This window comes from Scyliorhinus torazame, unplaced genomic scaffold, assembly GCF_047496885.1.
Source record: "Scyliorhinus torazame isolate Kashiwa2021f unplaced genomic scaffold, sScyTor2.1 scaffold_1765, whole genome shotgun sequence".
In the NCBI taxonomy this organism is placed as follows: Eukaryota; Metazoa; Chordata; class Chondrichthyes; order Carcharhiniformes; family Scyliorhinidae; genus Scyliorhinus; species Scyliorhinus torazame.
Window position 1 is genome coordinate 651 of NW_027309492.1, and position 12,999 is coordinate 13,649.

The window sequence follows — 12,999 nt, forward strand, 5'->3', positions numbered from 1 at the left end:
CTGAGGGAGCGCCGCACTGTCGGAGGGTCAGTGCTAAGGGAGCGGCGCACTGTCGGAGGGTCAGTGCTGTGGGAGTGGCGCACCATGGTAGAAATCCCTCTGAGGTGATTCACCATGAATGTGGGCGGGGGGGGGGGGGGGGGGGGGGGGGGGGAGGGAGTCAGAGAGGGTGGGTCGTCCTCACTTTTGAAGCACCCGCCTACCTGGGCAGTGGTCGACCTCCTTTTCCTCCTCTGCTGGCCAAGAGACCTGACTCGGGTTCCTGCGTCCCTCCTCCCATTCTCGCCCGCCTGCCGGTGTCACAGAAAGAGACATTCAATTTCTTGCGGTGGACTCTGAGACCTCTGGGCGTTGCGGTAGTGGGGGCGGGCGTGAACGGGACCCCCCCGCCCTTCCAGTCACCTCCCCCCCCCCCGCCCTCCCCCACCGCCACCTTAACCGGCCCCCCACCCCGCAGTGGAGCAGCCCTAACGGTTGGCGGTGACAACTGTGTAGGCGATGGCTACTCAGGTTCAACAGCCCCACCCAGGTCATTCGGAAACTCCTCACCATCTGCGATATTCAGCTGCTGCTGTTCGAACTTCCCACAGCATCAGGCAGCGGCCATTCCACCCGACACACCTATTCTGGTTCTTTGACAGAGTTACCTCATTAATCTCCACCCCCACATTTAGGAATTGCCGATAATTGCTGGACCAGACCAGCAATGCCCCACACCCATATACAAATTAAACAAACATAACGTACTGCAGACTAAATAAAGAACTCTCGTCACCGCTCTGATTTCAGACCCGTCTACTAGTGATCAGCTCCTCTGGCGATGCTCTTTATTTCAAATCGACCCTTTCGGCCTTCACCACTGCCTGCCCACATCCTAATGGAAGGCTGGGACAAGGGATTGCCACCCTGTGGTCAAACCAGGCCACCCAGGCTTTCCCCAGCCGTGCTCTGCCTTTGTCCCATTCCTGCCCCCTGGTTACCTCACTCCTCAGGCCCCATCTTCTACTCTCCCAGCCCTGGCTAACCTGGACCTTACCAGGACCCCAGTGCGATGAATGTAGGAATTTTTGATATCTTGTATTATTTGTATTTGGTGCTGTAAGGGTTAAAACCCTGGGTTAGTGTGTGTGTGTGTGTGTGTGTGTGTGTGGCTGCTGTGGTCATGTTTTTATAAATCCTGGTTTGAAAGGCAGTAGACCTTCTGGAGTCAGATGTGCAATTAAAGCATCATAAAAGTTTGGGGTAATGGTCAATTATTTAGATTAAGAGGGTTCCCTGTGGATCAGATAATTAGAGACATTGTGTTCAGCTTAGCGGGTTGATGTAGTTAATGTGAGGATCCAGGCTCTGAAGCAGTCAGGTGTTGAGGTTTTCAGGGTTAGTTTTTGGTTGGAAGGGGAGCTGAGGAGGTTTCTGAAGAAATACATCCAGAGATTCGGCATTATTCCGGCAGGCGGTCCAGTCTCTTTCTTTCAAACAGTCTCAAAAGATCTCTCATTTTCAAAGTGGAGTATCCAGACATCTCTGTACAGCGAGTATTCCTGAGTCTGCGAACTGCATTTGAAAGTGGATTGAGAGCTGCGATGGTTCTGTTGTTTGAGTGGGAATAAAGATTTTAAAAAATAAAAAATTTCGAGTACCCAATTATTTTTTGTTCCCAATTAAGGGGCAATTTAGCGTGGCCAATCCACCTACCCTGCACAACTTTGGGTTGTGGGGGGGGTGAAACCCACACAGACACGGGGAGAATGTGCAAACTCCACATGGACTGTGACCCAGGGCCAGGATTCGAACCCGGGTCCTCAGCGCCGCAGTTCCCACTGCGCACATGCCGCCGAGTGGGAATAAAGATAGCAGTTAAGGATTATTTTATTGATTAGCATTGTTTAAGGGATGATTTTAAGCTATTTTCTGATAATGTTAATGATATTTTAATCCTGTGTAAGAAAGTTTGTTTTAATGAACCGTATCCCTATCTCTTTGTGAAATCACTCCTGGGATGAGGAATACGTTCCTCGCAGTGCTGCAAAATTAAAATCAAATGTTGGGGTTTCTGTTCACTGTGAGGGTCTGGTCTGGGATTGTAATACCAAGCAGTGCAACCTCCTCCTCCCTCCCTCCCTCCCTCCGCGCCCCGCCTACCCACTGACCACTGACTCACCGGTTGGAGCCGTCCCTTGTGGGCGCCTGGGCTCGCGGCGGCTGCCGGGCGGCTGATGGTGGCGGTCCGCTTCCGCGCAGCAGATGGTGAAGACCTGCCCGCAGCCTGGTCCGAGGGCCGGGATCCGCTCGCAGGCCAGGCCCTGGCGTCGGGCCCGGTTTCCCAGGGAACAGCACTCGCAGCAGCGCTGCAAGTGAAGAACAGTGGGGAAGGTGGGGGGGGGGGAAGAAAAACAGCGAATCACCGCGCACGCACACACGCGTGACGACACAGGGCGACGCGTGTCGAGAGAGCAGCCCGTTACTCCCACGTTCTCTCCAGTGCTCTCAGGCCTCTGGGTCACAGAACATCGTGGCCCCTCCCCCACCCCTATCGCAGCTCGACCAATGAGGGAGTCTGATGCCCGCCCCCCCCACCCAAGCCCTCCTCCTCCTCCGCACATGGGGCGAGGGCCAGGGGAGGAGAGATTGGGGGGGGGGGGTCGGGGGGTCACAGCCGCGGTAAGAAGGCGGCCATTTTGGACAGAGCCGAAGAGAAATCGTTTCACTTTCTTTGGAATCCCTGACCTGTGCGCACCCCCCCCCCCCCACCCCCCCCTCCCCCTCCTCCTCCCTCTCACCCTGCAATGGAGAAGCCCCTCTCGGTTGGTGGTGACAAGACTGTTCTTATTGCCGACATGTTCTCCAGCGACAACCAATGGGCGTGATTTACCGGCCTCATCGCTCCCAACTTGGTGCCGCGACCACGTCATCGGATCTTGCGAGAGGCCTGGAGTGAGATTCGCCACACACGAGAATATTGGTCCGCACAAACATGGAGCAGGCGTACCGACACCTGGGGGGGGGGGGTTCCCAGGCCAGTGGAGACCCCTGGGCGACCGGGTGGCAGTGCCCGGCTGGTAGGGGCACTGACAGGGTGCCCAAGTGTCAGTGTTGGCCTGCCTTGGTAGGGGCCTGGCATGGGGCCATGCCCATGAAAGATGGGATTAATTAGGGGGGTTGAAAAGGATTGGGGGGGGGGGTGAAGGGAGGGTATGAAGGGGTCTCATAAAGGTTGGAGGGGGTTAAGGTTGGCTGTCCGGAAAGGGGGGACCCGAAAGGAGTGGGGATTCTTGACCGGCGCGTTGAAGGAGGCCACCGCGCATGCGCGGATCCCGCGGCCCACAGTTCGCGCCGGGATTGACAGCTGGAGCGGCGCAAACCGCTCCAGCGCGATGCTGGGCCCCTGTAGGGGCCAGAATCAGTCGTGGGAGCGGCCCGTTCACGCCGTCGTAAAACGCGAGGCGTTTATTGATGGCGTGAACACTCAGCCACGGGATTGGAGAATCCCGCTCCACGTGTACGCGGGGGTGACACTGTCCGTGGACCGGGGTGTGGGGAACTCTCAAGTTTGGGGCACCCTTTCGAAATGTCAGCCAGATCCCTGAGGGGCCAGCCTTGCCGGCGAGTTCCGCTCCCCAGTGATGAAAGTATTTCTAAGTGAGGGCTGGACCGGCGAGGAACTCCCCAAGGCCCCAAAAAATTACTAGAGTGTGGGTGAACTGGCGTGGGTCTCAGCCAAAATGCCAGGAGGAAGCACCCCACCAAACTCACCCAGTCCTTCATTCCCCCCTCACCTTAAACACATCCGATCCACAGGTGTCGCCATCCTCCGGCGTACAGGAACTGTCGCGATTCGCAGCATCCACTCCGGTCTGACATCGGAACTCCTCCAACACCGACAGACAGCACTGTTCCCGCACAGACCTGGGGGGGCAAGATCGGAGAGCGAGCTGACTGTCCCGGGACAGAGAGCACACACTCGCTCACACACATTCTCTCTCACACACTCACACACACACACTCTCGCTCTCACACACGCACTCTCACACGCACTCTCACACACACTCATGCACACACACTCTCGCTCTTACACACACACTCACTCACACACACACTCACACACACACAAACACTCTCACACACTCTCTCACACGCACTCTCTCACACACTCTCTCACACACTCTCTCACACTCTCTCTCTCACACGCACTCTCTCTCACACACACACACTCTCTCTCACACACAGTCGCTCTCTCACACACAGTCGCTCTCTCACACACACTCTCACACACACAATCTCTCGCACACACAATCACACACTCTCACACTCTCTCACACACACTCTCTCTCTCACACACACACTCTCTCACACACACTCTCTCTCTCACACACACACTCTCTTCACACACACACTCTCTTCACACACACACTCTTCACACACACTTTCTCACACACTATCTCTTACACACACACTCGCACACACACTCACACACACAAATCTCTCACACACACACTCTCTCTCACACACACACACACACACACACTCTCTCACACACACACTTTCTCTCTCACACACACACTCTCACACACACACACACACACACACACTCACTCTCTCACACACACACTTTCTCTCTCACACACACACTCTCTCCCACACATGCTCTCTCACACACACTCTCTCTCCCACACACTCTCTCTCCCACACACTCTCTCTCCCGCACACTCTCTCTCCCACACACAGCCTTCAACACGTCATCAATGAAGATGAACATCTTGCCAAGGTCATCCCCACACCCCCACTACTTGCCTTCAAACAACCGCGCAACCTCAAACAAACCATTGTTTGCAGCAAACTACCCAGTCTTCAGAACAGTGACCACGACACCACACAACCCTGTCATGGCAATCTCTGCAAGACGTGCCAGATCATCGACATGGATACCACCATTACACGTGAGAACACCACCCACCAGGTACGCGGTACATACTCGTGCGACTCGGCCAACGTTGTCTACCTCATACGCTGCAGGAAAGGATGTCCCGAAGCGTGATACATTGGAGAGACCATGCCGACACTGCGACAACGAATGAACGGACATCGCGCGACAATCACCAGGCAGGAATGTTCCCTTCCAGTCGGGGAACACTTCAGCAGTCAAGGGCATTCAGCCTCTGATCTCCGGGTAAGCGTTCTCCAAGGCGGCCTTCAGGACGCGCGACAACGCAGAATCGCCGAGCAGAAACTTATAGCCAAGTTCCGCACACATGAGTGCGGCCTCAACCGGGACCTGGGATTCATGTCGCATTACATTCACCCCCCCCATCTGGCCTGCAAAATCCTACCAACTGTCCTGGCTTGACACAATTCACACCTCTTTAACCTGGGGTTACCCCATCTCTGGATCTGTAAAGATTTAATCGCCTGCTAATGCTCGTATTCCAAGCATTGTCTGGCATCTTAGAATCTGTCTATATATATGTTTCTGGAACATACCTCTTCATTCACCTGAGGAAGGAGCAGCGCTCCGAAAGCTAGTGATTCGAAACAAACCTGTTGGACTTTAACCTGGTGTTGTAAGACTTCTTACTGTGCTCACCCCAGTCCAATCTCCACATTAAACATGAAGGCAACCGACCGTTGGTCAGTGAGGAGAATCTCCTGCCGGCCAGGTAATGCCTGCAATGCCGCACAGCTTCAATGATGACTTGGGGCCTCCTTTTCTACAGAGGAGTGCCGAAATTCAGAGGCATGGAGGGTGCAGGAAAAGAATGCCACGGGCCTGCCTGCCTGGTTGAGGGTGGCAGCCAGAGCGACGTCTGATGCATCGCTCTCGACTTGGAAGGGGAGCGTCTCGTCGACTGCGTGCATCGCGGCCTTGGCGATGTCGGCCTTGATGCGGTCGAAGGCCTGGTGAGCCTCGGCCGCCAGTGGGAAAACGGTGGATTGAATGAGGTGGGGGGCCTTGTCCGTCTAGTTTGGAACCCACTGGGCGTAATACGAAAAGAACCCCAGGCATAATTTGAGGGCCTTGGGTCAGTGGGGGAGGGGGAGTTCCATGAGGGGGCGCATGCGATTGGGGTCGGGCCCCTGAACTCCGTTCAGGAACTCAGGATGGCTAAGCGGTTCGTGCTGAACACACACTTCTCCTTGTTATACGCGAGGTTGAGGACAGTGGCGGTGTGGAGAAATTTGGAAAGGTTAGCGTCGTGGTCCTGCTGGTCATGGCCACAGATGGTGACGTTGTCTAGATACGGGAAGGTGGCCCGCAATCCGTACCGGTCAACCATTCGGTCGATCTCCCGTTGGAAGACCGAGACCCCGTTGGTGACGCCGAAGGGAACCCTAAGGAAGTGGTAAAGGCGGCCGTCCGCTTCAAACGCGGTGTACTGGCGGTCCGCCTTGCGAATGGGGAGCTGGTGGTAGGCAGATTTCAGGTCCACTGTCGAGAAGACCCGGTACTGTGCAATCTGATTGACGATATCAGATATACGTGGGAGGGGGTACGCGTCGAGCTGCGCGTACCGGTTGATGGTCTGACTGTAGTCAACGACCATCCTGTTTTTCTCCCCGGTTTTCACCACTACCACTTGGGCTCTCCAGGGGCTGTTGCTGGCCTCGATGATGCCTTCCCGCAGCAGCCGCTGGACCTCAGACCTGATGAAGGTCCTGTCCTGGGCGCTGTACCGTTTGCTCCTGGTGGCGACGGGTTTGCAATCCGGGTTAGGTTTGCAAAAAGGGAAGGCCTCACAACCTTAAGGGTCGTGAGGCCGCAAACGGTAAGGGGTGGTAGGGGCCCGCCGAATTTCAGGGTAAGGCTCTGGAGGTTGCACTGGAAGTCCAGGCCGAGTAGCAAGGCTGCGCAGAGGTTGGGGAGGACGTAGAGGTGGAATCCATTGAACTCCACGCCCTGGACGGTGAGGGTGATGATGCAGTACCCCCGGATCGCCACGGAGTGGGATCCGAAGGCCAGGGAGTTTCGCTGGTTAGAGGGGTGTACCGCGAGGGAGCAGCGCCTTATGTATCGGGGTGGATGAAGCTCTCAGTGCTCCCGGAGTCCAGAAGGCAGGAGATCTCGTGTCCGTCGACCGTCACCTTTGTCGAAGCGGTCGCGCGGTTGAGCGGTCGAGACTGGTCAATCGTGACCGAGGCGAAACACGGCTGGTCATCGTTGCAGGCGATGAGCGGCCCGATGAGGTGCCCGACGGGCAGGTTTCCTGGGGGAGGCAAGATGGCGGCGCCCACGGGCCACACGTGGTCCGAGGAGGGGAAGATGGCGGCGCCCATTGGCCGCACATGGGGGGTGCCGGGACAATAGCGGCGATTAGCGGGCCTGGCACACTGCAGCAAAATGTCCCTTCTTGCCATAGGCCTTGCAGAGAGCGCTCCGCGCCGGGCAGCACTGTCGGGGGTGTTTTGACTGTCCACAGAAGTAGCATTTGGGTCCCCCGGGGTTGGTTGGCTGCCGCATGGCGCAGGCGGGGGGCTGTCACTGATGGGGTCCATGATGGGCTGGGCGTCTGCGGAGTCCACGATGCACAGGGGGAGTGGGCCGCACAGTCGTGGGCATAGGCCTGAATGTTGCGTGATGCGACCGTAAGCGAGAGCACTAGTTTTTTGGTCGCCGCGAGGTCAAGCGTGGCCCCCTCTAAGAGACGCTGGCGGATGTAGTCAGACCCTATGCCCGTAACGATCGTGTGTCTCATCAATAGGTTCAGTGTTCAGTGGCCGAAACGGCCCAGCAGTCACAGTCTCTCACCAGGGCGAGCAGGGCACGCCAGAAATCTTCCACAGACTCACCGGGAAGTTGCCGGGATAGGAGATCTGCGTAGGTCGGCGCGCCCTGGACGAGGGGAAAAAGGTTGGAGCTCAGCCGCGTGTACAGAATCTGGAACGTCTGTGCTTCTGGGATTGGGTCTGGCGTAAACCCGATGTATGCTTCAAAACAGATTGCGCAGTGGTCAGAGCCAATGTTCAAAGTCTTTTTTGGTGTTGTCTGCTTGAGGATGCAGCTGCAGGCGATCCGGCTCGATCCGGAGGTCCACCTCTGAAACATCTCTGTGTAATAAATTGATGCTCTATCAATTACGACGAGACGAGAGTAGAATGTAATCGAGGCTTTATTACACAGAGATGTGTGGCCTCCTACAGCAGCTTACAAAATGGCTGCTGTTCGGAGAGCACACACATTTATACTCCGCCTACTGGGCGGAGCCAGCAGGCAGGGATCTACCCCCGTACCTGTAGTGCAGGCGCCTTACCGTAAAACCCATATATATATATATATATACAGTATAATACATCAGTGGTGACTACCACAAGGTCCACTGTGGAAAAGACCCGATACTACGCAATCTGATTGACCATGTCAGATATGCGTGGGAGGGTGTACGCGTCGAGCTGCGTGTACTGATTGATGGTCTGGCTGTAGTCAATGATCATCCTGTGCTTCTCCACAGTCTTCTGGGAGGTGAGTAGTTAGTTTAAAAGCACTTACCTTTACAGGAGCAGCCCTTTGGATTTCGGCGGGAACCGGAAGTTCGACCTCTGGCAAGTCCCCCCCCCCCCCCCAATAAATTCTGGTGGAGAGGAAACCCGAGACACTACACGTGTAGTGTCTCCCACCCACCCTCCTCCTCTAACCTAATAATAAGACCCATTGGTGTAAGGTAAGTGCCATATTATATTATATATTATTAGCATTGTGCAGGCCAAGGATTGGAGGTGGAGGAGCAGTCTCTGTCAGCGAGAGAACCTGAGAACATCTCAGAAGGTAAGCAAGTGATTTTTACTTTTATACCTTTTTTCAAATTGTGTGTGTCGGGGGGGACAGAAAAGCTGTGACCTGAGTGGCTGGTTGGGATTCTAACCTAAATTTTTTTTGACTATTTGGGAACTAATTAAACATAATAACTTAATTATAATTTAGAGGATATCTAAGCCAGAGATCGGAGGATATTATAGTTAGCTATCGCATTTCTATTAGAAATCTAGTGCTAGGAAACAGATAGTTGACAGTAACTTTGTAATTTAAAAAAAAAAAAGTATTTATTAAAAAAAAAAAGACAAATTTTAATTTTAATTAATTGACGCAATGTCAGTTAGAGGGGTGCTGTGCTCTGACTGTGAGATGTGGCAGGTCCGGGAGGCTTCCAGCGTCCTGGATGGCTTCATCTGCAGAAAGTGCACCCAACTGCAGCTCCTCACAGACCGCATGGTTCGGTTGGAGCAGCAATTGGATGCACTTAGGAGCATGCAGGTGGCGGAAAGCGTCATAGATCGCAGTTATGTAAGTGTGGTCACACCCAAGGTGCAGGCAGAGAAATGGGTGACCACCAGAAAGGGCAGGCAGTCAGTGCAGGAATCCCCTGTGGTTGTCCCCCTCTCGAACAGGTATACCCCTTTGGATACTGTCGGGGGGGATAGCCTATCAGGGGAAAACAGAAGCAGCCAGAGCAGTGGCACCACGGCTGGCTCTGATGTTCAGAAAGGAGGGTCAAAGCGCAGAAGAGTAATAGTTATAGGGGACTCTATAGTCAGGGGAACAGATAGGCGCTTCTGTGGACGTGAAAGAGACTCCAGGATGGTATGTTGCCTCCCTGGTGCCAGGGTCCAGGATGTCTCCGAACGGGTAGAGGGAATCCTGAAGGGGGAGGGCAAACAGGTAGAGGTCGTTGTACATATTGGTACTAACGACATAGGCAGGAAGGGGCATGAGGTCCTGCAGCAGGAGTTCAGGGAGCTAGGCAGAAAGTTAAAAGACAGGACCTCGAGGGTTGTAATCTCGGGATTACTCCCTGTGCCACGTGCCAGTGAGGCTAGAAATAGGAAGATAGAGCAGACAAACACGTGGCTAAACAGCTGGTGTAGAAGGGAGGGTTTCGGTTATCTGGACCACTGGGAGCTCTTCCGGGGCAGGTGTGACCTGTATAAGATGGACGGGTTGCATCTAAACCGGAGAGGCATAAATATCCTGGCCGCGAGATTTGCTAGTGTCACACGGGAGGGTTTAAACTAGTATGGCAGGGGGGTGGGCACGGGAGCAATAGGTCAGAAGGTGAGAGCGTTGAGGGAGAATTAGGGAATATGGACAGTGTGGCTCTGAGGCAGAGCAGACGGGGAGAAGTTGCTGAACACAGCGGGTCTGGTGGCCTGAAGTGCATATGTTTTAATGCAAGGAGCATTACGGGTAAGGCAGATGAACTTAGAGCTTGGATTACTACTTGGAACTATGATGTTGTTGCCATTACAGAGACCTGGTTGAGGGAAGGGCAGGATTGGCAGCTAAACGTTCCAGGTTTTAGATGTTTCAGGCGGGATAGAGGGGGATGTAAAAGGGGAGGCGGAGTTGCGCTACTTGTTCAGGAGAGTATCACAGCTATACAGCGAGAGGACACCTCAGAGGGCAGTGAGGCTATATGGGTAGAGATCAGGAATAAGAAGGGTGCAGTCACAATGTTGGGGGTATACTACAGGCCTCCCAACAGCCAGCGGGAGATAGAGGAGCAGATAGGTAGACAGATTTTGGAAAAAAGTAAAAACAACAGGGTTGTGGTGATGGGAGACTTCAACTTCCCCAATATTGACTGGGACTCACTTAGTGCCAGGGGCTTAGACGGGGCAGAGTTTGTAAGGAGCATCCAGGAGGGCTTCTTAAAACAATATGTAAACAGTCCAACTAGGGAAGAGGCGGTACTGGACCTGGTATTGGGGAATGAGCCCGGCCAGGTGGTAGATGTTTCAGTAGGGGAGCATTTCGGTAACAGTGACCACAATTCAGTAAGTTTTAAAGTACTGGTGGACAAGGATAAGAGTGGTCCGAGGATGAATGTGCTAAATTGGGGGAAGGCTAATTATAACAATATTAGGCGGGAACTGAAGAGCATAGATTGGGGGCGGATGTTTGAGGGCAAATCAACATCTGACATGTGGGAGGCTTTCAAGTGTCAGTTGATAGGAATACAGGACAGGCATGTTCCTGTGAGGAAGAAAGACAAATACGGCAATTTTCGGGAACCTTGGATGACGAATGATATTGTAGGCCTCGTCAAAAAGAAAAAGGAGGCATTTGTCAGGGCTAAAAGGCTGGGAACAGACGAAGCCTGTGTGGCATATAAGGAAAGTAGGAAGGAACTTAAGCAGGGAGTCAGGAGGGCTAGAAGGGGTCATGAAAAGTCATTGGCAAATAGGGTTAAGGAAAATCCTAAGGCGTTTTACACTTACATAAAAAGCAAGAGGGTAGCCAGGGAAAGGGTTGGCCCACTGAAGGATAGGCAAGGGAATCTATGTGTGGAGCCAGAGGAAATGGGCGAGGTACTAAATGAATACTTTGCATCAGTATTCACCAAAGAGAAGGAATTGGTAGATGTTGAGTCTGGAGAAGGGGGTGTAGATAGCCTGGGTCACATTGTGATCCAAAAAGACGAGGTGTTGGGTGTCTTAAAAAATATTAAGGTAGATAAGTCCCCAGGGCCGGATGGGATCTACCCCAGAATACTGAAGGAGGCTGGAGAGGAAATTGCTGAGGCCTTGACAGAAATCTTTGGATCCTCGCTGTCTTCAGGGGATGTCCCGGAGGACTGGAGAATAGCCAATGTTGTTCCTCTGTTTAAGAAGGGTGGCAGGGATAATCCCGGGAACTACAGGCCGGTGAGCCTTACTTCAGTGGTAGGGAAATTACTGGAGAGAATTCTTCGAGACAGGATCTACTCCCATTTGGAAGCAAATGGACGTATTAGTGAGAGGCAGCACGGTTTTGTGAAGGGGAGGTCGTGTCTCACTAACTTGATAGAGTTTTTCGAGGAGGTCACTAAGATGATTGATGCAGGTAGGGCAGTAGATGTTGTCTATATGGACTTCAGTAAGGCCTTTGACAAGGTCCCTCATGGTAGACTAGTACAAAAGGTGAAGTCACACGGGATCAGGGGTGAACTGGCAAGGTGGATACAGAACTGGCTAGGCCATAGAAGGCAGAGGGTAGCAATGGAGGGATGCTTTTCTAATTGGAGGGCTGTGACCAGTGGTGTTCCACAGGGATCAGTGCTGGGACCTTTGCTCTTTGTAGTATATATAAATGATTTGGAGGAAAATGTAACTGGTCTGATTAGTAAGTTTGCAGACGACACAAAGGTTGGTGGAATTGCGGATAGCGATGAGGACTGTCTGAGGATACAGCAGGATTTAGATTGTCTGGAGACTTGGGCGGAGAGATGGCAGATGGAGTTTAGCCTGGACAAATGTGAGGTAATGCATTTTGGAAGGGCTAATGCAGGTAGGGAATATACAGTGAATGGTAGAACCCTCAAGAGTATTGAAAGTCAAAGAGATCTAGGAGTACAGGTCCACAGATCACTGAAAGGGGCTACACAGGTGGAGAAGGTAGTCAAGAAGGCATACGGCATGCTTGCCTTCATTGGCCGGGGCATTGAGTATAAGAATTGGCAAGTCATGTTGCAGCTGTATAGAACCTTAGTTAGGCCACACTTGGAGTATAGTGTTCAATTCTGGTCGCCACACTACCAGAAGGATGTGGAGGCTTTAGAGAGGGTGCAGAAGAGATTTACCAGAATGTTGCCTGGTATGGAGGGCATAAGCTATGAGGAGCGATTGAATAAACTCGGTTTGTTCTCACTGGAACGAAGGAGGTTGAGGGGCGACCTGATAGAGGTATACAAAATTATGAGGGGCATAGACAGAGTGGATAGTCAGAGGCTTTTCCCCACGGTAGAGGGGTCAATTACTAGGGGGCATAGGTTTAAGGTGAGAGGGGCAAAGTTTAGAGTAGATGTACGAGGCAAGTTCTTTACGCAGAGGGTAGTGGGTGCCTGGAACTCACTACCGGAGGAGGTAGTGGAGGCAGGGACGATAGGGACATTTAAGGGGCATCTTGACAAATATATGAATAGGATGGGAATAGAAGGATACGGACCCAGGAAGTGTAGAAGATTGTAGTTTAGTCGGGCAGTATGGTCGGCACGGGCTTGGAGGGCCGAAGGGCCTGTTCCTGTGCTGTACATT

At 53.2% G+C, this 12,999-nt stretch overlaps 1 long non-coding RNA gene across 1 annotated transcript; it reads right to left on the reverse strand.

Moving 5' to 3' along the window:
* Positions 1 to 203: 203 nt before the first annotated feature.
* LOC140407663 (uncharacterized) lies at positions 204 to 3,903 on the reverse strand. Its single transcript, XR_011939745.1, has 3 exons — positions 3,777 to 3,903; positions 2,162 to 2,348; positions 204 to 290 (listed from the first exon to the last, which is right to left on the reverse strand). It is a non-coding gene; the product is annotated as an uncharacterized lncRNA (long non-coding RNA).
* Between the last annotated feature and the right edge of the window lie 9,096 nt (positions 3,904 to 12,999).